General features: G+C 39.6%; 1 protein-coding gene across 6 annotated transcripts in view; it reads left to right on the top strand.

Annotated features, from left to right (window-relative positions):
* Nucleotides 1-26,045, top strand: part of ANO4 (anoctamin 4) — a 461,396-nt gene that overhangs the window by 68,387 nt on the left and 366,964 nt on the right. The window contains exon 1 of one of the 6 annotated variants that reach the window (XM_082739163.1): nt 15,857-15,948. The exons of 4 other annotated variants lie outside the window; for them this stretch is intronic. The gene's annotated coding sequence lies outside the window, so the exon portion shown is untranslated. Of the gene's footprint in view, nt 1-15,856; nt 15,949-16,773; nt 16,893-26,045 lie in introns of those variants that run through there. One more of the 6 variants, XM_082739162.1, reaches the window with a different exon arrangement.

Genomic DNA, 26,045 nt, shown 5'->3' with positions numbered 1-26,045 from the left:
TCCTTTTTCTTCCTCTCTGCCACAGCAAGGAGTTTCAATAGACTTTAATATTTTTGAAGGCAAATGAGGGTGAATGTATGCTTGAGTTTTCTGTGGAATCTTATAGTATTTGAAGGCAATGGGAGTCAGTAAAGTAGATAAGTATAATTTAATTAACATACGCAAATTAGAGATTATAGCAGCTGAGTTCCAGTGTTGTTTTCTGCCGCAAGGAAGAATCAAAATACAAGACTCCTGGTCATTTAAAGTCCAGAAAAGACAACTCCTGTGTCTCCTTTCCTGGTCTGCTCTGGGGCTGCCCCTCCTATTGGAGATTGCATGGTGTGCTGGAAGGAACACTGGACAGAAAGCTCTATGATCCAGGTTCGTGGGCTGACTCTGCCCCCTACACCCTGTTAGGTTTGGGGTGCATAACATTACCTCTGTAGTCCAAAGTTCTCTCATTTGTCAATTTGGGTTATGGCTAAGACCAGTGATTATGTCCTGGCTATGCATCTTGATCAGTTGGAGAGATTTTGTTTCCTGGATATTTTATTGACTGTATTAAAACAAATGTTGGTTGAATTTTATAGTGAACACTCACCACCTGGATTCTACCATTAACACATTATTTTAAAGACCCCCCCCACTAATAGATTAAACACAGATTCACTGACCAACTGATACATATTATGGAATAAATACCTCTGGGATTAAGGAAGGTGAAGAGGGGAAATTTCTTTATATACTTGTGTTTGAGATTTTGTTTCGTAGTGAACATGTATTACAACTGCTATTATTGCTATTACTAAAAACTTCCATAGCAAAACAAACACTTATACATATTATTCTTGGACTCCAACCTCCAAAGAGTGATACAGCCGGTCTGGGGTCAGTCTTTGGCATCTCTATTTTTCTGAAAAGTAGGCAGGATTGAGAACGCAGAACTATGCAGTCACTGAAGTGCCACTGAAGGTTTAGTATTCTAAGGGGCTATGAACTCCCTTTTTTTGTTTACCAGAAGTCCCCTCTATAGCAGATTGGTTTCAGTTTCCTCTACATTGGTTCCATATTTTTTCCTGGTTCATACACAGGCATGCAGCTGAGAGCTGCTATTGTCATAGTGATGAGTCTGCAGCATAAGGAACATCCCAATGTAAGTGGAGGAAACCTCAGTTTCAAGCAATGCAACTGGCTTCCTGTCCTCTTTTTTTACTTTTTTTTTTTTTTTTTTTTCCAATTCTAACTTGGGACAGTTTGATATCTCTCTAAAGCCCTTAAAACTACCTTCTTTTCCTCTTTCTTTGTAGATGATTGCCGGTTTGTTATGATTCAGACCATTGCTGTTCTAGGTGGCTTCCTATTCTCCTCCATTGGTTCCGTTCAGACGTGCTTGCTCCCCAGGGAAACTCTCTTTAACCTCTCAGATCTGGGCTGGGTGCACTAAGCTCCCCAAACATCTTGGCCGTTCCTCCTTTTGAGGTACTTTTCTCAGTCCTGTTGCAGTTGCTTATCTGTGCTTCTTTGTGTCTTCCTTACCGTGCTGTCTTATGTATCTTTGTTCTGTCTTTTGGTGGCATGCAGTAGATGCTTGATATCTAGGTTCCAGACGTTTCTCTCTCTGTTATCAGTGACCTATGTCAATAGGAGTTTCTTGCTATCCTTGATGAGACTTTTGTGTTTCCAAAAGACTTTGTATTTGTCAGCCATTTAAATACTAATATTTTATTCAAGGTACTAATTTAAAATTCTAGTTTTTCCTTAAACTTTTAAACTCAAACTTTTTATTCAATTTTAAATTTATAAATGTTAATAGTCACAAGGAATCTGGTTATAGTTTGGTCTCATTTAGTTAATTAAATTCTCTTAAACACTCTAATGCATTAATAATTCTAAAATTGTTTTGTTTTTAAGACCTCGTTTTCCTGCCTAATAAAAATGTTCTTAATTCTTACAAATCTAATAAGTGTATAATGTGGTGAAACTTCTCCTAAACCTTCCAATATTGTAACAAGCTTAGCAAAGTTCTGCCTTACTTTTCAATTTCAAGGCACAGAATCACATAATTTACATTGGAATTGCAATGGTCATCTGCTAGCTAATCCAATATGCCACACTCTCTTAAACATTATAAACACTTCAAATATTGAACACAAAAATACTGATATGACAGATTTAATTTAAAACATTATTTACATGAATTTCTAGGTACTCCCAGCCTTAAGGGATGTTTGCCCACCAAAAAAGGAATTCTACCATCAACCATTCCACTAGGTTTCAAGGTTAGGAGGTGCTGATGTCCAGGCGGATTTTTCTTAAAAATATGGGGGACATGTAGACTGCTCTTTCATAGTTGGTATGCCAGGGAGGTCTCCAAATCCACGTATCCACATGGAATGAATGGTTTTATCCTCATCTGGTGGATTCTGGTTATATCTTCTGTGGTCTGTTTTAGGTCTATCATCCTCCATCCTGGTTGCTTCACTACTAGACTGGTTAAATCCGATCTATTTACTGCTTGATTGTATTCCATTTTCTCTTTTCTCAATCCAATGTTTGTAGCTATTTAGATAATATCTGATTGTATTCTGTGTGTTTCTGTAGTTCTGCTGACATAGTCTTTGATGACAGTTAATAGTTGTTTTGCTATGAAGGACCCTTTTATTATCCCCTACCACGGATTTTGGAAGACTATGGGGGAGGGGAAAGGGCAATATTTAATAAATGATAATTACTGATCACTTTATTTTGGCTGACCAAAGACAAATTTAACTTCCTATCAGAGTTTCTTATTTGCATGAGTTAACCGGTACTACAAAATGGATTGATAGAATTCCAATCAAAAGGAAAATTGTTTGTTTATTTGTAGCCTGATCTGTGCATATGCCTAACATCTGTTGGGCTTATTGGCAAATGAAATCATTTCTCAGGTCCTCCTCATTTCCTCTGTAGGTATCAGGGGGTGGACTACAACTAAATCTTAAAAATTTATCTGTTTTCCTTCCCTTCTCAATGGCTGCTTCATTCTTTCCATCTTTTTGGGACCTTGCTTATTCACTACCTTTACCCATCACATCTCTGATTTCCACCTTTCTCTCTTCTCTTTGGCCCATAAGCATCTTGCCCTTGTTAAAGAAGTTCCTGCTTGATTTTGAATTCCTGTGAGCATTTTTTCATCTACCCTGATTTATTGTTCTGCTTAATTGGCGATTATGTTCTAGTATTTTCTCTACTTCTCTTCTTTCCTCTCTGACCAGTCCTTTGTCACTTTCATTAACTCTTCTCATAGAGGCCGAGGGAGAATAATGAGCACAGGTTTTGGAGTCAGACAGATCGAGATTTGAACCTCAGCTCTGTCATCAACAGGTATGTGACCTTGGGAAGTGCCGTACTTTGCTGAGCTTCAGTTTCCTTCTCTGTAAATGAGAACGATAACACCTCACTTAGAAGTCATTATAAGAATTAAAGGACAATGTGCATACAGTGTTTTAAGTGGTGACTGGCATTTTATAGACTCTTTTCGTAGTTTCGTAGTAATATGTGTATTAGCCAATCTTCACGGAAGCATTGTCTTTTCCTTCCTTCTTTGTGAAGCATTCAGCTTTTATTTTGTGCAGTAATTCCAAAATTTCTGTCAAATCTATTTCCCAGCCTCCAGATTTCTGTGTCTACTGGTGTGCTAAATATCTTCACCCGGATGCCCCATCTGATCCAAGATTCAACATTATTCAAGCAATACTCAGCCTGTGATTACTTGGCTAACAGAATCTCATTCCTCACAGTTGCTCTGAGGCTGGAGATTTCCTCCCTCCCTTTTTACCTCCTCCCTTCTATCCACCCAACCGGTGTGCACTGAGCATTCTTTTATGGACTGTTTATTGTGCTCTGCGCTTAGGCTACAGCAAAGAGCCAGAAGGTCTAAAGCCTGAAGAGAAGGATGAATTTTAAGAAAGTGTGATAGGTCCTATGATGGTGAAGAACAGAGTACAGAGGACCCTGGCAGACTTGGGATGAAGTAGGGCCAAGTTTAAATTTCTTCTCCCATCTCCATTTTGAATCAACCCAATAAATTCTACTCAGGAAAATTGTATTTCCGTTCCTTTTTCTCTCTTCCCACTGCAACTCTTTTGTTCAGTCTCAGTATTCCAGACACATTGTTCTAGGCTGGACATTCCTAAGAGTTTTGCAAATTTGTCTCCACTTTGTCCTGTAAGCAGCTGCCAAGGTCTCTTCCTGAAGCACAAATCCAATCATATCTCTCTTGCTTAAAACTTTTTTTGGCTATCTCTATCAAAATTCAGTATAGGAAACAGAAGTCACTCTAGGTATTCTAATCATGAAAGGATTTAACATGGGGGATCAGGGATTATAAAATCAGAGGAAGATTAGAGGAGCAGACACAGGAAGGATACACCAAGAATCTACCTCTAAGGTCTCTACGAAAAGTCTGGAGTTAAAGAACCTCAGCCATAGTTGTTCATCAATCAGGAAGCCAGAGGTGCTACTGCCGCTCAACTGCCTTTCCTTACCCAGAAAGACAAAGTACCCCAGACTGGTGCTGCTGGAATACATCATTTCTCTGTAATCTTACCAAATTGGAAAGCAGCCAAAAGAGATCAGAAAATGGTCTACTTTTAATTTCCACCTTCCAAAGCTCATGCAAATACATCAAATTCATGGAACCTGATTTTTCTTCTGGGTCCTGGCTTCAAAGAGTCTGGTAAATGTAGGTTTTAATTTGCTAGCCTCTGTATGGGAAGGGAGACTAGAAAGAGGGAGGGGTTGAGGATGAGCAAGGCACTCATGGCATCCATCCTGCCAGGCTCTCTGCTGCCTATAACCAATGCAACCTAATGTTCAAAGCTGTGTGCAGTTTCATACATGCCCATCATATTTTGCTTAACTCTTATACCACCTATAATGTCTGCCACTGGCCGGTGCTAAAAAGATGTTTGTTGAATGTCTGAATGAATGACTGAATCCATTCATTCCTGATGCAGTTCTCTCCTGCTTCTGGCCATAACTTTATCAGGTGTGATCTTCATGGCTGGTCCCAACTTCTACCTGCAGAAAGCCTGCCATTTCTCTGAGGCCCAACCAAATCTGCCCTCCTCAGAAGGTCTTCTAAAATTCCCCTGCTCCCTGCTTGTACCTGTATCTCAGAGCTCCTCACCATCTATCTATGTTGCGTATAGCTATGTACTCGTGTTTTTTTTTTTTTTTTAACTACCATGTTGTGAACTTGAGGAGAACAGTTATTGTTTTATTCATGAACATGGCATTCTTTCCCTCCATGCTTCTTCCCTTCCACTTTTCTGACCACCTTCCCCTTTCCTCCTCCTTTTCTCCAGATAGAGCCACTCCAAGACCCTTCTTGGAGATTTTCCTTTCACTTTTCTTATTTTCCCACATTGCAGTTGAAACTTGATAATTTATAGGTGTGGTTAAATCTTTGTAGCTGCCTTTCTCTTGTCTTGCATGAAGACCTACATGCCCATTTTTTCTTAACCTAACACATTTTTCCTGTTTTGCTCCAAGGCAGTAATACAGAATAAACCTAAAAGGGGAAGAGCCTTAGAAGGAAAGAGGATAAATTTTAAATTTCTTTTTAGTTTTTTTAGTGGAATTCACAATATGTTCAGTGTTCTGGTTTTGTAGGCCTTGACAATAGAAACTGTGTTAGTGGAACATTCCAGACATTATCATATTCATAGCTGGGATTCTGAGGTATAAAGACAGAGTCATGTGATTTGTCTGTGTTAGTCACAGTCAAGTTCTTAGAACTTTACTTTGTTTGGAGTATGGGAATCTTCTCACTATTCGTTCAAAAAGTTCATTTTCCAAAGACCTCTACCTCATAAGACAACTGAAATTTGTAAAACAAAACCTGTAGTCTTCAGGGAAAGTGAGTTTTTCTTTTTTGTGCTTAAATAAACTTTTAGAGAAATTTTAGGTTCCCAACAAAACTGAGCACAAGTACAGAGAATTCACATATACCTCTGTCCCCAAATCCATTGCCTCCTCCCTTATTAACATACCTCACCGTAGTGGTACACCTCTTAAAACTTATGAACCTACATTAATACATCATCCCCCAAAGTCCATAGTGAATATGAAGGATCACCCTCAAGGTTATACTTTTGACAAAAAACCATGAAATATATGATGTATCTATCATTACAGTTTTATAGAGTAGTTATAGGCCTTAAAATTCCTTTGTTCTCTACCTATTCATCTGCCTACTTAACCTCTGGCAACCACTTATCTTAACTATCTTCATAGTTTGGTGTTTTCTAGAATGTTATATAGTTGGAATTATACAGCATGTACTCTTCTAATATTGGCTTTTTTCACTTAGTAATACACATCCAAGTTTCCTCCATGTCTTTTCATGGCTTGATAGCTCATTTCTTTTTACTGTTTAATAATAATGTTCCATTGTCGGGATGTAACACTGTTTTTGGACATTCACCTGCTGAAGGACATCTTGATTTTTTCCAAGTATTGACAATTATGAATAAAGCTGCTATAAATACTTGTATACTGGTTTTTGTGTGGACATGGGTTTTCAACTCATTTGATAAAAAATAAGCACAGTTTTGGATTGTATGGTAAGAGTATAAGAGTGTGTTTTAAAGAAACCACTAACTTGTTTTCTAAAGTGGCTGTATGACTTTTGCATTCCCACCAGAGATACAGATTAGTTTTTATTAGAGGTTCAAGGGACCTCTTAAAGATTCATAAATGGAAAAATCCATCCCTACAAAGGTATAGAATGGTCAGTGTATGGCCTAGTTTCATTTTACCAAAATATGAGCCTGTCATAGTTATTTCAAATACTCATTCTGTTTCTCCTCTCAACTCAAATAATAGAACTCAAGATTGGTTACAGGGAAAATTATATTTTAAAAAAAGGCAGACTAGATAATCACATCTGTAGCACTGATACTATGGTTCATTCTTGACTTTTTCTGCTTGTGGATAAGCAACTTTGGAAGAATGAGGAATGCAGGTGTTCTTCTGCTCCCCACCCCAGCTGACTTGGCCAGGTGTCTGCAGTCATTTGGGTGGACTTCCTTGCTGATGAGGCTATCACCCAGTTGGTCACACCAAGGGGAAACTAGTTCCTTAGGTGTTAGTGGACATTGTAGCTACAGACAGAGTTTTATTCCTATTCTTTAGATCCATGTAGCTAACTTTCTGTGAGAAATTAGATAATAGTCTGACTGGGGTTGAGGGTCCATTGTAAGGGCTAGATCTTGCCTTACTTCCTCAAGCCGCACCCCTTCTTGCAGTGGTGCCTTTATACTGGGTGGGGTACTGGATTTTCAAGTAACAGCCGCAGACCATTGGTAGCCTCACTGTTAAGAGTGAAATTCTGCACTCAGGAACACAGGACTCTGTCCCCTCCAAACTTAAAGGCTGGTGAAATTTCTCCAAGAAGGCCCTTCTGCTCAAGAAAATCAATAGCCTTTCCTCTTCCAGTTAATTCAAAGTAGAAATTATGTTTGGAATGCCTTATTGCTCCCAAGGTGCCCTAATTAGTTGGGTTATCATTAAAAGCCAGGAGTTTCAGAGGTTGAATCTTTGTGGAGTAAATTAATGCCTGTGGTGTTCTATAATTTCAAGGAGAAGGAGAATTCTTAAATAAAAAAGTGAGCTAATTAAAAATCATTTCAGAGGGATTTTTAAATTTTTTGAACTGAAAGATTTTTTCCCAATCATATGAAAAACAATTCCACAAATACACAGAGTATCCATATATACCAGTTAGTAAGCTGAGGGGCTAAAAAGACAAGATACTCTTACATCCCTCAGGAAACACAGACTCTAGTAGAAGAGTCAGATACAAAGAGGAGCCTAGTCTCTCTATTACCATTTATTTGAGTGTGAAGAGGGAGAGTTCATATGAGGATGCAAAGGTAAATAAAACTCAGGACTAAAACTTTCCTGAAGGAATCTGCTAGGAAGAGAGAATATCATGGGATCAGTGCCATAATGTAGAAATGGTTAACTCTAGCATGTAGGGAGTGGTGTCTGGAAATGCTTCAAGGAAGAGGGAGATGTTTGAGTTGGGTCTTAAACAGTAGGAGTTCAGGAAGAGGAGGGCAGGGAGAAGAAATTCTCAGCAACAGAAAAAGCTTGTGACAAGACCCTGGAATTTTAAATAGCTTGGCAGTTCTGGAGCTCTGAATATTAAGACATAGATGAATGGGAGTAGTGAAATGGGAATATGAGAGTTAAGGAATACCCTTCACCCTGCACATGGTAAGAAGCAAGGAAGAGTTTTCAGTGGGAGAGAGAACAATGGTGTTTTCACTTAAAAATCCTCAGGTAGTTGTGGGGGATGGATTGGACAAAGTGAGATTGTAGTCTTCTGAGACCATCACATTAGCCCAGAGGAGAATTGGTAATGATCCTGGGGTGTGGCAGTGGGTTGCTGATGGACAGAAGAAAGAGATGTTTTGGAGTACAGGCAAGATGAATTAAAGAATGATGCCTGGGGGCTGCCTGGGTGTCTCAGTCAGTTAAGCAGCTGACTCTTGATTTGGAATCAGGTCATAATCTCAGGGTTGTGAGACTGAGACCTGTGTTAGGCTCCACACTCAGTAGGGAGTCAGCCTGTCATTCTTTTTCCCTCTCTCTCTCTGCCCCTCCCTCTGCTTGCTTTTGCTCTCTCTCTAAAATAAATAAATCTTAAAAAAAAAAAAAAAAGAATGATGCTGAGATATATACGTACCCTATAGAGTAGCCAAAGTAGTCTTCTACATAAAGGTCAATAAAAATTTTATTTGGGCCACACAGTAGAGTGATGCTCTTAATTGGAAAAAAAAAAAAAATCCAAAGGAAGAACAGGTTAGGAGGAAAAAATTGTTTGGTATCAAGTCTAGGATTTTTTTCCCCCCTTTTTAAAAGACAAGACAAAACTACCTGATTCCTGCCAATTACAAATCCATATGCCTGTTTTGTAGATTGGCATGCTATTGCTAATTGAAAATATTCTAATTGAAAACGATGTCCTTCCGATGACCATTGGAAAGTAACCTTCATACATTATACAGGATTGCCATGGTTATTTATTTATTAGGCCTCCTCTCAGGCTGGGCTAATCAGAAACAGGGATGATGTGGTCAGGCTCGGGAGGATTTCTGTATTTTGCCTTCGAGACAGCTCCCTGGGAGGGGAGAGAAATTGCCTAGATTCCCGGACTGCTGGTAGTCTGAAAACCATTTGTTCTAGTTGATGCTTCAGAGATCAAGGACCTTGTCAACTTCTCAGGATGAGCTTGGACCAGAGTACTTTAAACATTAAAGAGAAGGAAAATGCAAAATAAGGATCTAGTAAAGCCCCTGATTTATGAAATAAACATAATTTAACATTTTTGCTCAGTTCTTTTGTTCCTGTGTATAGGTGAGGATCAATATGCCATTCTTGGTAATTCCAGTTTCTCATGGGGCAAGAGTTGGCATATGACATGTAGATGCCCCCATCCCTGAATAATACTTTAACGTCTGTTATACATTATTAAATATCTATATAAACTTGAATATTGTGGTATTGTCCTGAGTATCATATTAAGTGACTTCTGAGATTTTATTCCACCTCAATAATCATGGACGATTAGAACTTTGGATAGATGTAGTTAAACAATATATACATATTGGTCCTGCTGTAAATATTTAAAACATATATACTGAGTACTGAGTGATATAGCATGAGTACTGAGTACATAGCATGTTCTGGATACTTATTTTTAGGCTCTGGGGACATAATAAGCACATCTTGGCCTGAAGGGAGCCTTCTTTATAATGTAGAAGATAAAATGTTAAATCAATAATCATATAAGATGGTTACAGATAGAGGTAAATATGTAAAGTCTAGAGAGGAATGTGCTGGAAAATGATTGGCAGAGTTAGGGAAGCCTTTGCTTGGATCTGAGGCAGAGAAAACCCATACAGAGATCCTGTAGTGAAATGAGCTTTGTGATTCAAGAGACAGAAGGAGAGCAGTGGTTGGGGTGTACGTAGATACCATAGAATGATGGAGAAACGGCTTTTTCCAATGAGCAATAGAATGCTTATTAGAGACTCAGATTTATGTATGCTGCATATAAATGCCTATCCCATCTCATTCAACAGCTTAGTGAAATGGGCATTCTGACTCCCATTTCTGAGATGAAGGACCTGGGTGTGAGGGACTAGGTTTCTAGGACCCGAGTCTGGACATTCTGATTCTTCCACTGTCCCTAACAGCAGACCCGCAGGATTGAGCAAGGCACTTGGAAAGAAATGCTGAGTCACTGGCTTCCTAGGCTGCCTTTCAGAAGATATTTGTCTTAAATTTTGTGATGGCTTTGATGGGCTATTAACGATGATCAAGCAATGATAGTGGTGGCAGTAACTCTGCCAACTAGCATAGAGTTTTATAGTTTGCCAAGTATCTTATGTGGTTCCGCATTTGTGGCTCAGAAGAGCCCTCAAAGGTAAGCAGAACTTGTTTTATTCTTCTCATTTAGGTTAAGAGATTACCTGAGGTGACACAGGGGACAGGGCTGAGACTTGGCTCCTCTGATTCTAATTCAGGGCTCTTGCCTTAAACCACAGAAGCTCCTGATGGAAGGAGGAGATATATATGGCTCATAAGCCTGTAGTCCTTCAGACTTCCAGAAATCAAATTTGTGCTTTCTTTAGAGTGCTTTTGCCTGTGAAGAAGAAGTATAAAAAATGGACTCACTCATGAGTTTATTGAACTCCTATTGTGTGCCAGACACTGGGAACATGAAAGGATCTCAAATAGGTTAAAAAATACAAATTATTTTAGTACAGTGTTTCTGGCCCTATAATACAAGACTAGAAATAATGCTATGAAAATGCAGAGGAAGATGTGATTAAGTCACTTTGGGGCAAACTTTATCAAGAAAATAACCATAGGGCGCCTGCGTGGCTCAGTCGTTAAGCATCTGCCTTCAGCTTAGGTCATGATCCCAGGGTCCTGGGATCAAGCCCTGCTTCGGGCTCCCTGCTCAGCAAAGAGCCTGCTTCTCCCTCTCCCACTCCTCCTCTCTTGCTACGTCTTTCTCTGTCAAATAAATAAAATCTTTTAAAAAAAATCATAAACTGGTTTTAAAGGGTAAACAGTAGGGTTTCTTAAGGGAAGGAAGGTTATTCTAGGATAAACAAATAGTTGGTGTTCCTCAGATACTCTATTCCTTTATCATGGTAATTGGGTGTATACAGAGCATGGAATATACAAGAAGGACTCATGGGAAATGATGAAGTTCAGTTGCAAAAGGCCTTGAGTGCCAGGCTCAGGAAGCTCTGTATTTGGTCTGAACTTCACAGGTGTTTTTAGTAAGGCAGTGGTATGATTATACTCACTGTGTTTTAGAAACCAAATGCTATTAGCAAGGGGATGCCAGGTTGGGACAAGGGAGAAGTCAGAAATTATCGTAATAGTTTGGTAGAAGGAACAAACACCTGAATTGGTTGTCATGCCTAATTATACATTGAGGAGAATTGTAGGAGTAACAGTGAGACTTAAAGATTAATGTGGAGACAAACCAGTTGAGTTTTTGAATGCACACACTGTTTTTTTCTTTTTTTTTTTTTTAAGATTTTATTTATATATTTGACAGAGATCACAAGTAGGCAGAGAGGCAGAGTGGGGAGTAGGCTCCCTGCTGAGCAGAGATTCCCAATGCAGGGCTCCATCCCAGGACCCTGAGATCATGACCTGAGCTGAAGGCAGAGGCTTAACCCACTGAACCACCCAGGTGCCCCACACACTGGTTTTCTATCTGAATGCACAAACACCTTGTTTTGGTCTCCCCAGACTCAATCCAATTCTCTGATTCTTTAAGCCACTGTTGATTTATTTTTCTATCTTCAAAAAGGAGAGAAAAAGTTTTAGGTCTGTGATCTTAGGGATCCTTTCTGTGTGATGTGATTGTTGATTCCATAGGATTCCTCTGGCTGAGAAATGCGGAGTGCAAACACATCCTTGAAAATTTGGATGCTATGACTATATTTATGTATTGCAGATTATTTACCTTTTATGTATTTGCAACTGTTAATGCATATTTGAAAGCCCGCCTACTAAGCACTTTGGGGAAATTATTTTCATCCAGTGACCCCTGGTAGGGAATCATTAGCAGAGCAACATACTCTTTGAATTTCAGGCTTCCCACTGAAGACTGAAGGAGAATTTAGGTACGAAGTAAGGGATTATACTGCAGTATTTACGTCAGATTCCACACTTTTCTGGAATATTCTCTGCTCTTCTAGTAAGTAGGGACCACTCATCTTGGTTTTAACATGTAATGTAGAGTTAGATTTGAGAAAAAGAAATCAACAAATACCAAGTGCTTGTTCTTCAAATTCTAAGCATCAAGAAATCATTTCTGTTGTGTAAAAGGGTTACACTTAATCTGAGGTAAAATGAGTGTTTCTCCTTTAACATGGAGTTGTCCCATTCCTACTCACCCAAATTCGCATAACACTGTAGGAAGAGTCCCTAAGGCATCTGGCCTGTTTAGTCAAAAAGATTTTAGGGGTTCTCCTATGCCCAAGTCCTGGGTGTCCATGGGGAAGAGGAAGCATTTGAGACTGCTCTGGTTGTTCATATGCTGGTATTAACACCTGGGCAAGGAAGCTCCTTCAGCTTCCTGGATTCCCAGTTACTGCACTGAACATAATCTTATTCATGTCCTGGGAATGTTGTGAAGACTAAGATATGTCAGTCCACTTGAATGAAGTTGCATACATAGTAGGGTTCAGAATATATTAGTTCCTTCAGACACTGGTTTATGGAAGTTAGGTAAGAGACAGGCTTTTTCTTTAGGAAGATTTTAACTTTGTTTTCAAAACCATTGATGGGCAACATGTTACTTAGAATTCGCTGGTTCTCATACCTCTGTAAACAGATTCTGATGTCAAAAATGGCGGTATATGGCCAGTTACCCTCTTGGCAATCAAGAAAATAGGTATGTTTTTACTTTTTTTTCTTTAGACTGGTTATGGAAAATAGAATCATTTTAGTGTCAAAAGACCTATCTTTAGGAATCCTGCTCTTTTAGACTTTTTAAAGCTGTGTCAGCAGGCTTCTCTAAAGCAGATTTTCTGAAAACGCTATCTTTTTTTCTTTTAAAACACATGGCAGGTATAGGTACATATTTCAAATTACCTTCCAGTTTTTGAAAAGAAGTGTTAGTAGTCCCAGAAATTGTCCCAAGTATAATTGACTTGGATATTTTGTCCTCCACAAAATTTAATTGGCATTTGTAGTTATCTGAAATGGAAGGTGGTTCTATCATCTTTTGAAGAGGGAGGAGTGGAATAGTGGCCAAACTTTAAAAAATTAATTGCATTATGGTAAGTGACTGGAATACCCATTTTCATTGACCTAATTGTATATCGATGTGCAAGTATTTAATCTAAGTAATTTGTACTTCTGTGGTTTTATCGTTTTCATGCTTCATTATCACCCTATATAGTCAAGCTGTTGAACCTGTTCCATAAACAGTATTAATCTCAATTACTTTGGGAATTTTAAATAATATTCCCTTATTAAATATATTCTTTGTTATGCTGCCCATGTTTTTGCAGTGTCAGAAGCTGTTGATGCTGATAAAAGCAAACATTTAGTTAAAAAACCCTTTCATGTTTTAATGAGATTAAAAAAGAAAAACACACACATTTCTATTTTCCCAGGGTTTTGGTTATGGAAAACACCTTGTTAGGCTAATTTAGAACCTTGGAGTCCAAAATCCAACCTCATGGCTTGGTTTTATTTGAGGGACATTAAAATAGTAGATCATTTTCAGTCTTGGCCAGAATGACAGTGTTGATATTTTGAAAAGAAGAATTTTAATTTGGGGTACCTGGGTGCCTGGGTGGCTCAGTGGGTTAAAGCCTCTGTCTTCGGCTCAGGTCATGATCTCAGGGTCCTGGGATGGAGCCCGGAATCCAGTCAGGATCTCTGCTCAGCAGGGAGCCTGCTTCCTCTCTCTCTCTGCCTACCTCTTTCCCTACCTGTGATCTCTGTCAGATAAATATATAAAACCTTAAAAAAAAAGAAGAAGAATTTAAATTTGTCCATGAGACTATAAACTTCTTGAAGGCAGGTTCTGTCACTTTCATCTCCCTACCTCTGACACATAGTTGCTTGTTTTTTAAGTGTTTGCTGGTTGGAGTTGAACTGAAGTGAATAACGAAACAGAATTTGGGACTCTATGTTCCAGATTTTCCTTATTTAATGTACATAAGACTACCCTGCAAACCATCCTTTCTTCATTTCAGAAATTCCATTTTATTATGTTCATCTTTGATGTGGAACATTTTTATGGCCTCCTGCTGTGACTCATTTGTGTGAGTTAACTGCTTACTTGGAGCCCAGCCCTTCCTTTTAAGCTGTGGTATTCAGGTTCCCCAAAGTTAGTTTGCCTCTGGCTGGAGATCACAACAAAATGTCCAAATGATACTTCAACTTCTAGGTAAAGAAAGAACTAAAATAAAAACTCTGCATCATGTAAGTCACCTGTAAAACAAAACTAGGAGCATTTGTGTCTTCCCATTAACTCTTGACTAGCACAAGAGAATTAATCTTTTGTGACAAGATAAAAAGGTGACCCAAGGCCATTCTACCTACATTTAAAAAATAGTTCTGAAGTTTTAGTATGGAGTCCAATTTGACTGGCATTTAACTTGAGAACCTACTCCATCTAATTTAACTGTACAACCCCAAACAGATTCATATATATGTGCTAAGTTTATAGGTTCAGTATTAAAATTGAATGGGGGAAAAGCAAGAGGGAAAAAGTGTTAACTTCTCTATGCATCCTTTTGTCTCCAGAAAGGGGTTTGCTCCTGTGCCTCTTCCATTAGTCTAGCACAGTTTGTCACACTTCATTGTGCCTATGAATTGTTGTACAGGGTTGTTTATCCAGTACCACACATTCTCTCTTACCAGTGATTTAAGAGACCTCAAAGGGAACTTTTAGCTATCTTCATACATTCATCTCTAACAACTACTTCTGTGCATATATTACACAAGAAAATGATGACATCGAGAAGCAAATTTCTGGGGAGAACTTTTCAGCCTTTTCTGCCTAAATTTTGGACTTGTGTAATAGGGAGACCAATCCCAGGTCTCCTCATCCTGTGCATTGGCCATAAAGAAGCTCATGTCCAAGTTGCCGTCCCCAAACTCAGGGCGACCTCTCCGTGCACATGAGCAGGTTGTCTGGTCTGGATATGCCAGTAGATCTCATTTAGGGTGGGTTTCAAATCTGGATTCTTGCAGAGATGCTGTGGGATGCACAGGAAACTTCCTGAACGTCTGGCTCTCTATGGGGTTTTAGAGCTTGTTTTTAATAACAAGCAAATATGAGCAGCAACTGGATGGAGAGCGAGATGCCAATCCTGCCAAACTTCTTTTAGAGGCAGGGGGCTGTCCTGCCCCTCTCAGAACCGGCTGACTTCCGATGCTCTCTTGTCACACTGACAAGGGCCCCGTGGCTGGGCTGATTGGTCGCCGGCAATAACTGATATGGAATACTGATACATTCTCCCTGGCAGTTCCTTCCACTCCAAAGAGGCTCCTTTCCTCCCCTCTTCTCATGTTCGCGACCCCAGCCTGGTGCCCAGCCAACCCCGTCCAGGACGCCCCTGCACCCGGGGGAGGACAAGTCCTGGGCGTGATGCTCTGAGCCGGCGGCGGCGGCGAAATCCACCCGGCTGCTTTTCGCTCCAGCTCGCTCTCCGGAGAGTCCTGCTCCAGACTTCTCAGGGTTTTTACAGCACAAACAACTGCATGCGGGGCACAGGGGAGGCTGAAAAGGACTTGTGTGTGGTGGTTCTATAGCCTTTCATCACTTTGCTGGCTTCATCCCGAGCCTTGCCTGGATTTCTTTCTGCCGAAGACACGGAGGAAGGATCCCTTCTCCTTCTTTTGACTCTTTCTATTTTTATGGTAAGTGCTTGCATTGAATGAGCTGCTCTGCTGCAGTGAACTGGAGGCTCTCGCTGGCTCCCTCTCTTCCCAGCTAAGCTTTAGTGACCTTCTCTTTGCGTTGCTCCCTTTTCTCATGGATCTGTGTCGGGGGTGATCCGGTTAACTAAAATGCCGGGGGGTCATTGGTCTGGGCTGTTTGTCTTTTAATTTCAGTTTTATTTATTTATTTTTCATAAACCTGAGCTGCTCGGCTGTGATGGAAACATTAGCACTCTCTCTTTGTCCTTGAAGCAGCAGCCAGGGGAATGTGTTCACGGTGGTAAACTGCAGCAGTGTGCAGGGAGTCTGTGGAGGGTGGCTGACAAATTTGGGCAAGATGAATCCTTGGCGTGCTGAGGGTGCACTCTCGGAATCCGGAAGGGCTGGGGCTGGGCTGCCCACACAGCAAACTCTCCCCTCTTTCCAGGTGAAGATGAGCACCCGTGTGAGTTACGTTGGAGTCTGCCCTAGGCAGCGGCACTTGAAGTACCTGTCCCCCGAGTCCAGAACGGCCCTGTATCTTGTGGGCTTTACAACTTGGGCAGGAACATTCACGGCAGGCGGAATCCTGCACTGGCAGATGGAGTAATTCATGACCTCATTGCTGCTTTTCCTTTGGAATCTCAGGGTGCCTGTTCTGCAAACCCTATTTTACGTCCTCTTCAGAGGCCGGTGGGGCAATGGTGATAGGAACGTTTTTTTGAGTTGACAACATAGTTTCATCCTCCTGGGAGAGAAAATGCTTTGAGGCTACTGGAATGGTCAGACTTTTCTAAGTGGAAAATGAGCAGGTTTCTGGGAAGAACGTGCGTGTTGCGGTGTCCACAGGCAGATTGTTTATTCCAGAACATCACTCTTAGAAGAGTGCCCTAATTTTTCACCTGGTCTCCCAAGGCTTGCTGCAGACAGAACCACAACTTCAGGTCTGTTGCTGGCTACCTGCCTCTTGCAGCCCATAGGAAACCAAGAACATTTTGGTATAGTTCTTACTGGTGGTTGATGGTAGTAGCTCTCTTCACAAGGGGGTTTTCTTCTCTTGTTTTTTAGTAGCAGGTGTGTTGAATTGTTTTGGCATTTCAGAAAATAAGCCTTACCATAGTAATGCTGCTTAGTTCTTTTCCAGCCTTGGGCTGGAGCTAGGTTGTCTTATTTGATTTTGTATGGGGTTTCCAGTTCTGGTCCATTTCACTCTGGGAAAGGTTCTGATCAAATGTAATTCAGCCTGTGATTTGTAAGATACTGCACTAAAAAATGTGATTTTTGGTAACAGATGAGAAAAAAAAAAAGTGGGATAAAATGTCTGGTCTTTTCCCCTGTTGATTGGGAGTTTGGAATATAAAGTTCCTTAACTGTTTTGCTCATTCTCACCACTTTTATTTCTACTGCCTGTGTGGATTTTTCTTAAAATAGTGGTGATGACATCCGGCATATGCTTTTATTCTGTTCCTTGGGTTCAAAGTAGATATATTTGGTGGAAGGTTTTTACATGAAAGCATACATTTAAATAAAAAGCAAGAATTTGTGGATGTTTACATGATAGCCCAGTTGCAGAGTGAAACCCACAAATAGGTTAACTGCAACAACAAAAAAATTAGAACCCTTGCAGACTGTAGTCTCTGAATCCTTAAGTAATGTTTGAAATACTTTCAGCATTGTTTGGATTAGCTGTTCTAATATCTACTCTTTTTCCTACACTCAATTATGGCTCAAAGCAACGTCGTGATCTGACTGGTGGACTTCTTGGCTTCCTTTGATCATTCTTTCATGCTTACTTGTTTACTTTCATCCTTAATGGTGTTTTCTTACATTGTATATTCCTTTTTTCCCCTCCAGTTGTAAGGATTTTTATCAGGTGCCTGGCAACACAATTTCAGGTATTCATCAAGATGGAAAGAGAATCAGTTTGTATGTCGTGGAAATAGACTCCGTATTTCACACTGTGAACAATTTTGGATGCATTTAGAAAATATTTCCCTTTAATTAGTAGCAACTTAAGCTTTGAGAGAAAAAGCTCCTTAGGCTTCTTTATCTTGCTGAACAGAATGTTTGCTTATGCAATGAGAATTTTGTGTGTGTGTGCATATATGTGTGTGTATATATATATATGCAAACATATACACAAATGTACTGTTGGTCTGTTATGTGAACATATTTTTAATAGTTGTAGCATGCCCATTTAGAGAATAGAACAAAATTCCCAAGCTATTGCTTAGCATCCTCTAGCTAGCTTTTTTTTTTTTTTTTGGTAGGGATTTCCCCACTTCTTACACCCCTCCTCCAGATAACGCCTTTGGGAATTTCTTTGAATTGGGGGAATGCATTCTACAGCATTTTTTTGTCTCACAGCATGGTGTGATGTTAATTCCTTTGCAGGGTCTCTCAAGGCAGGAGAAATTGAAACTACTGCAGGAGAAATTGATAGAAGCGGTGCTGAGTGGAGTCAGTAGCCTCTTGGTGTGATGAAGTCACCACAACATTTTGTATGTGTTAACTTAGCTGCTTCACCTTGCAATGGATTTTGCTGATTGGAAATGGGTCTAGAAGCACCTAGATTGGTATAGATGCACTTACTCATTTTTCATACTTCTTAATTATAGCTATTGTTAAAACCGTGCTTTTACTGTCCCTGTTAGTGGTGGTTTAATATGAAACCTGCAGCTTCTGTTGTCTATCAGTCTTCCATGTTTATCCTCTTCATTTCTGTGTTCTTTCCTACTTCTGCTTTGTGTATGTTTCTATGTGTGAGCACACATACGTGTACACATAGGAACTCAGGCAGTGAAAGTTGATGACTAATGAAGAGTTGGTTACAGCTTCTTTTTTAGTAGCTGAACTCCAGAGTTCAACCTGCAGTCCTGTTCATGAGGGAAGAAATTGCCCCCAATAATACAAACACAACCTCATGCTTCTGCAAGCATTCTTGTCATTGAAACTACTTTCCATAGTTGATTACCAGTACCAGGAATAGAATCAGTTTTGCATTTTAATTAATGACATTCTAGATCTGTCTAGGTTGGACTGCCCTCAAATATTGACATGCTTACTACCTACAAGGTCTTTGTATTAAGAGGAGGAGTTTATGGAGTTCATTTTTATAAAGCAAAAAAAAATTTGATTATGTGACACAGCCTTCCTTTGGGAGTTAGATGAACCAGATTAAGGATGTTGGCTGAATTTTTCTGTTGCCTTTTCCAGTACAATTAATATACTTTCTTTACCATCTCTCTCCATGAGTCTTTTTTTTTTTTTTTTTTTAAACAGAGGATAGAGGGGAATGTACAACTCCCACATAAAGCTGTTTAGGGCGAGGACTGTTCTTTAACAGAGGTTCAAGACCACTTCTAACACCAGCTATGGTGATCTACTTTGAAAGGAACTTGCTATTCAATTGGCAACTTAGATTTTATAAAATAGAAGAAATGCTTCATGAGCTGTGTCGAATAGTGCATTTTTGATCTGTGCCTCCCTATTGAATTCATCTAGGGCTATAGTCATTAGACAGCTTTGCAGAAGATAATCATGTCCTCAGTAGCATAATAATCTAGCCAGACTGTCACAAATGTTTTTGTTGCAAGTTATATTTCTTGGGTTGTAGAGGGAGATGGCAGAATTTTGGAGGAGAACCAAATCACAGCCCCAAAATTCTTCCCTTTATTTAGCATTTAATACTCCAGTCAAGCTGTTTGCTCTTAAGTCTGAAGATCCAATAAATTGTTAAAAACACATAATGACATGTTTTGAGAAGCCTTTCCACTAATAGAAATCTTTGACCCTTAATTAGGCATCTGTGCTAAGACATCAATGACCTTTCCGCTTGTGTGAGCCAGCAGCCATTCTTATAGAAAGCAGACATCTTGTAATACAGCAGGAATTTACTTACTTACATTTTTCCTGTTTGTGCCCTACTGGGGACCTCCTGTGAGTGTCAGAGGGAATGAGTGTCTGGAGACAGTCAGAGAAGACAACTAGTCACAGTGGGATGCCTTTAGAACCCAGGGTTCCAGTACAGCCCCAGGCACCAACTGCTGTGAGACTAAGACTCCTATCTGCTTCCTTGGGCTTGGGCCAGATAATCTCAGAGGGGTCTCTCAGCTATTGAAAACTATGAACTGTTATTTTACCTCTATTTTTTACTAGATGGATGGTACTTTTTAAGGCAGTTGATCCAGATTAGACATTCTTGGAGAGAAGATGGGTTATACATTCTCTCGATCCTAGAAGTTTGACCATGGCACGAGCATCAGTATTATACAGAAAAGTGTGATCATGGTGAACCGTCATGAACAGAGCTCCTGTGTATGTGATCACTACCAGCTTACCCTGGGATATTTTGAAATGTTTCTCCTTACCGTCAATAAAGGACCTTGAGGAGTGTCTTATCAAACCTCTCATTTCCTAGATAAGGTACCTAAGGCTCAGGGAGGCTAAGTGCCTCCCCAGGGTTGGAGACCTGGTTAGCACCTGGGCAAGACATTTTACTGCAACGTGCATGAATTTACTCAGATCTTTGTTCCATTCCTGGTGCGGGGCCCTTTCCACAATACACAGCTGACACTTACTGTGTCATTCATTGCTCACAAAACTGCTTTGTGGCATCTAACTCACTGGTGTCCATTATTTCTGGGTTTGTTTCATGCAGATTACGTGGCTGTACCAGTCAGAGTGAGTCACATCAAGCCAATATTTATGGTAATTTGTTCATGCTTATGTAGAAATGCATTTTTTTTTGTATTGAAGTTTTGCTTTTCTTTTGAACATTTAAAAAATTTAAAAACACTGTGCTGAGTTTTTTTCCGCCTGCGCTTCAACTCTTTAACTGATGATCAGTTTTGTAGAGAGAGTATTTATGGATTGATTCTTCCATTCATTTACCTAATACTTATTGAGCACCTATTGTGTCCATCCAAATGCCACACAGCAGGGGCGCCGTGGTGAAACAGCTGGACGCTGCCATTTCTGAGGTTATTCAGAGTCTAGCTACGCTTCATGGAGTTTGTCTTGACTCCTAGCCAGTGACCTGTTTCACATCGCTTCTCAAAGAATCCAGCTGAAAAGCCGTTTGCTGGGTCAGTTTCCGCCTTGCGATTATTCCACTGACAAGTTCTTTTCCTGAAAAGGCACCTTGTGTCATTGCAGCACGTATCATCCAGTTTTCCAAAACCCTGTTCTTAGCTTCTGTTCTGTTACCCGACTGAACAAAAGAGATTAATTGGCTAAACTTGTTTGTAACTGTTGTGATTCACAAAATGAGTGTTCCCTTCTTCGGAAAAACTGTTCCCTGGAATCCTAAATGGGTAGTCTAGATAGCATGGTGTCTAGGGAACTAATTGCAGGTTAAAGACCAAATCCCTTGGCCTTGCATATCAAGCCCATTATTATGTACAGATATTTGCTTGTTTTATCTCTTGTTCTGAAGCTCCTGTGGAATGTTTCAGAAGTACCAAACCTATTGCAGTGCCTAGAGATATGCAGTGTTCTCCCTTGATACAGTGCCTTTGCATGTGCTGGTTCCTTGGCCTGAAATGTTTCTCTTCTCTTCAGACTAACTTTCGAAGAAAGTTCGGATACCATCTCTCATGAATGCTTTGTGATGTTTACCCTCTTTACTGACCCCTGTTGTACAGAGCTGAGCTAGGTCGACGGTGTCTATCTTAACATCCCTTAGTACAAAGATCCCATAGGACTTGATAGACTGTATTGTGATTATTTGTCTATTGGTTCTCTTTCCCAAATAGGTATTTTGTTCCTTGAGGGCAGGGACTCTATTTTCATCTCTATATCCCAAGGCCTAGTTCAGTGTACTGCAGATACCAATAGCTAGCAGATTGGGAATCGCCATATGAAGCCTATGGTGCTGGTATTGACAGCTACTGCTCTATGTGGAGAACTTAATTTTTCAAAATAATGTGACTATATGAATTAGGCTACAAAGGATAAAGAGATTGGCAGTCATCCTAATGTAATCCATTAGAAATTTTATGTAAAACCCCCCAGAAAATGATTATCTCCAAATCAGTTTCAGTAAAGCAAACAAGAATTAAGTGCCTTCTCTAAACAAAGCATTGTATTAGATCTCTGGGAATGAAAGATTTAAGAAAAACCATAAGCTAGTAAAGATTTGTTTCTTGTATAAATGGTCTGATAATAAGGCAGAAATTCTGCTAGGCTGGAGATAGGCATATAAGTTTGGAGGTAGAAGGTGCAAGGTGCATTCCAGAGAGAGGAGCTGGCTTGAGCAAGAACCTAGAGATTTGATGGTCAGCAAGAAGATGTCTTGGGTAGTGGTGGTGATGAAATGGAAAAGGCAGGGGAAGACCAGAGACCTTTGGGTGGGGGAGATGGGGATGGTATCAGAAGAGCTAAGTGACACCTTATTATTTCTTGAAAGACAGGAGATAATTAATGGGGCCTGGATAAAGCCAAAAAGGAATCTCTCCTCAGGTTTAATTAAATCAAGTCTGTATTCAGGGAAAGAGAGCAGTTGCTCAGTATATAACCACATAAGACGTTTGCTTCTCCCCCAGCCCGTTTACCCTTGAGGGTACACTTTGACATTCAAAGTCATCACAAGGAAATGAAGCCAGGAAATCTAATCTGAATCAATCAGTTTAGACCTAGAGAGAATTTAGGATGGAGGTCACTGAAGTGCCTGTGAAAATACCGTCCAGAGTGTAAAGAATCCCATGGTCCTTTGGTGCTTCATTACTCACACCTTCTGTTTCTTTTTCTTTGGCAATTAGCTTTGTGCTATTTACAAAGAATACAATCATTTTATTAATTAATGAGGTTATGAATGGAGAAGCTGCTTTCATGTAGGTCGCTTATTAAAAAACTATCTGTAATCACTTCTATTCATCCCTAAGGTGTGATCTCTCCTATGCCTCTTCCCACTTTCCTTTTTTCTAAAAGAATCAGGGAACAAATGTTTAGGGAGTGGTAAGTTAAATTTTGTGCCTCTGAGAATTGGATCTGGTCAGATGCCTCTCTACCCTGGATGTAACCTCAGAAGATGGAATTGTAAGGATAATCTCTAGATCCCTTGGCCACAGCATGAAAGCAAAGAGATTCTGAGTGAGAGATGATGAGGTAGAAAAGAAGCTCATTCACTAAACAAGTGCTTATTCAGGCATAGTTCTGGGTAGAGAAACAGTGAACAAAACCACCTATATTTTGCTTTCATGGAGCTAACATTCTGGGAGAAAGGGGAGAAAGGGGAGGGGCCAATAGACAAACACGTTAGCAGATACAAAGCATGTCACAATGGTGAAAATGAAGAATGTTTATGCTACTATTATAGTCATATTTGGGGTTTCCATTCATTGAACATGTTCATAATATTTAATTTGGCCCCATGCATTGTTTTTAGCTTACTGCTTTTATATTTACTTTCTGACTAGGCTACATAAACTGCAATCTTGAGGGGTTTTTTACCCCCCTAGGTAAGTATAGCTGTTGAAATAATTGGAGTACGGTGAACAGAAGTTATAATCAGGCATTTAGCTCTGGAATTGACTTCAAGAAAAAGTAAGATGGACATCAGAGCTCATGAGTATTTTTCTCAACAGTAGAACTGTCAGAATTCAGATGAAGAATATAGGATATAAACAGACCTGTCTCTCACTTGAGTCTGAGGGGAGCAGATTGGACTGCTCTTCTGGAAGAATGGGAACTTGAGTTTAGGGGGCTCTGGCACTGGGAGGGAGGCAAGGAAGTGGTGGACACCACCGGTGAACATAGCTCCTTAGGAAGAGATGAGAGTGATCTAGTAGGTGAACATACAAGAAATTTAGCAAGAAATTTCAATTTGGGTGGGAAGGAAGGAAGATAAAGTCAGTGAGATTCATGTACCTCAAGGAGCAGCACTTGTAAAAACAGGTCCTGCCCAATTTAGAACATTTGGGTAATCAGTCATAGAAGTGATGCCTTGAAACAAAAAGCAATATTTATGAATTTTTAAGAATTCCTACACTATTATGTGTGATCTTTAATTCAGTGTCAGTGTTCTATTATATTCCAAGCAAGATTTTGGTCAGTACTTTCTACCTTTCTTCTAAAATAATTAGGATTTAAAGGAAAATTTCTCCTGGTGGTGGAAAGAGACTGGGCTCTGGGGTAGACATTCTGGTTCTCATCCTGGCTCTACCACTTACTCACCTTTGGACTTTAGATAGGTTGCATAGTCTCCTTGTATATCATTGTCCTTCAATTGTAAAACTCAGAGTAACTAACAGTCCCTACCTGATAGAGTTATTGTGAGTGTTAAATGCAGTAGTACATGGAAAGCGCTTGGCACAGTGTCTGTAAGATGGTTATGTTGCCCAACAATTGTTAACTCATTATTTGTCTCTCTTGTGTTAGGAATTTGTTTGTGTATGCGTATTTACCTGTTGAGCAGACTCTTTGAATGATCATGATCACACTTTCTTCTACATGTTTGGATGAATGATTTTATGATGAAGTTTTTTAGAAAGAGTTCTGTTTTTGCTATTAGTCTTTTTTTTTTTTTTTTTTCTCTGTGATTGCTATTAGTCTTTTAAATGCTGATTCAGTTTACTTGAATTGCAAGTCTGTATCACAGTGACCTATGAACAGGGGAATTGAAGGAGTGAATGACCACAGGGGTCCATGAAGGCAGACCACTAGACATAGTAAGTGACTTTCTGTCAGGAAAAGAGAAAAGGGGGGGGGTAGGAGCAAGATAGCAGTAAATAAGATTAAATTCACTGGTACAGAGGAGTTAGGGATCGTTTCTCCTTACATGGTGCATGGTCTAAGCAAGCCACTGCTACAGTGTTGTTTGCTCTTTCTAGGAGAGAATAAGCAAGGAGATGGGATTGGTGTAGATGCAGGGCAGGATGGCCAGGGTGGTGTTGTTATGTGGCAGTTAGTTTGTAGGAAAGATTTCTAAAAGCAGAGTGCTTGGGTCACAGTGTAGATGGGTTTAAAATGAACTCTTATCAAGTAGCTAGTGACAGAAGTATGCCAATTTATATTCCCACCAGCACTGAATGAGAATGCCTGTTTCACCAAATGCCTGTTGCATCAAAATGCAAACATTTTGATCTCTGCTACTCTGCTAGGTGAAAATTAGTACCTCATAGTTTAGTTCGAGCATCTTTTCATGTGTTTAACCCATATTTTCTTCCTCTGTGAACAGTCTGTTAATGGTTTTTGCAAGCTCACTTTTGAGTTTTGGTCTTCTTGATTTGGAATAAAGAAATTAACATTTTCTTATTATTTTACCCCCTACTTTGTCATCTGTCTTTTGATATTGTTTGATATTGATATTGATATTTTGGGGATAAGAAATTAAGTTTTATGTAATGAAAGTTGTCATGTTACTTCTGTTGTTTTTGGGTTTTGTATAGTAATGAAAAAGCCTAACCCACTTTGGTATCATAAAACTGATCCAACAATGTCTTTTTTGTATTTTGATGACTTCATTCTTATTCACACCTATTTTAGTTTAATAAGGAAATAGAAATTTATTTATTCCCAATGACTACCTAGTTGCCTCCAAACATTTTTTTGAACAATATATCTTCATATCTTTTCTTTGCCTGTGATAGCTTAATTCTTGTGTTTAATACATGTTTTTCTCACTCCCAGATTGAGAACACCAATTGCTTGGATCCTTTTGCACAGCGTTCTGTAACATTGTCTTTTACTAATTTATTTACCCATTAATAAATTAATTAAGGAGGCATTTAACAAGTACTTATTATAGGTCAAACATTAGGAATATGCTAATGAGAGGTCCCTTTCATCAAAGGGTTTGCTGTTCACTAGTAGACTGGCCTGAAAACAAATAATAATAATGTACTTCTTGAAATTATATGAAGGGTGGAATTGAATCCTGGAGTTGGAGTGCTTAAGGCTATCCTGGGACAATCAGGGAATGCTTCACTGAGGAAGTAGCATCTAAAGTGGGCCATTTAAATGAGCTGCTGCCAGGTGGGCAGAGCAGGGGAAGCTGTACCAGAGAGAAACTAGCAAATACCAAGTCACTGTGATATGAGTGAGTTACAAGTAATTTAGTTTGAGACAGGAAGGAAATGACGCTTAGCCAATGTGCA

The sequence above is a fragment of the Mustela nivalis genome (genome assembly GCF_964662115.1).
Source record: "Mustela nivalis genome assembly, chromosome: 7".
NCBI lineage: Eukaryota > Metazoa > Chordata > Mammalia > Carnivora > Mustelidae > Mustela > Mustela nivalis.
Note: the sequence above shows the minus strand (reverse complement) of the source record. Positions and strands in the feature narration are given on the sequence as shown.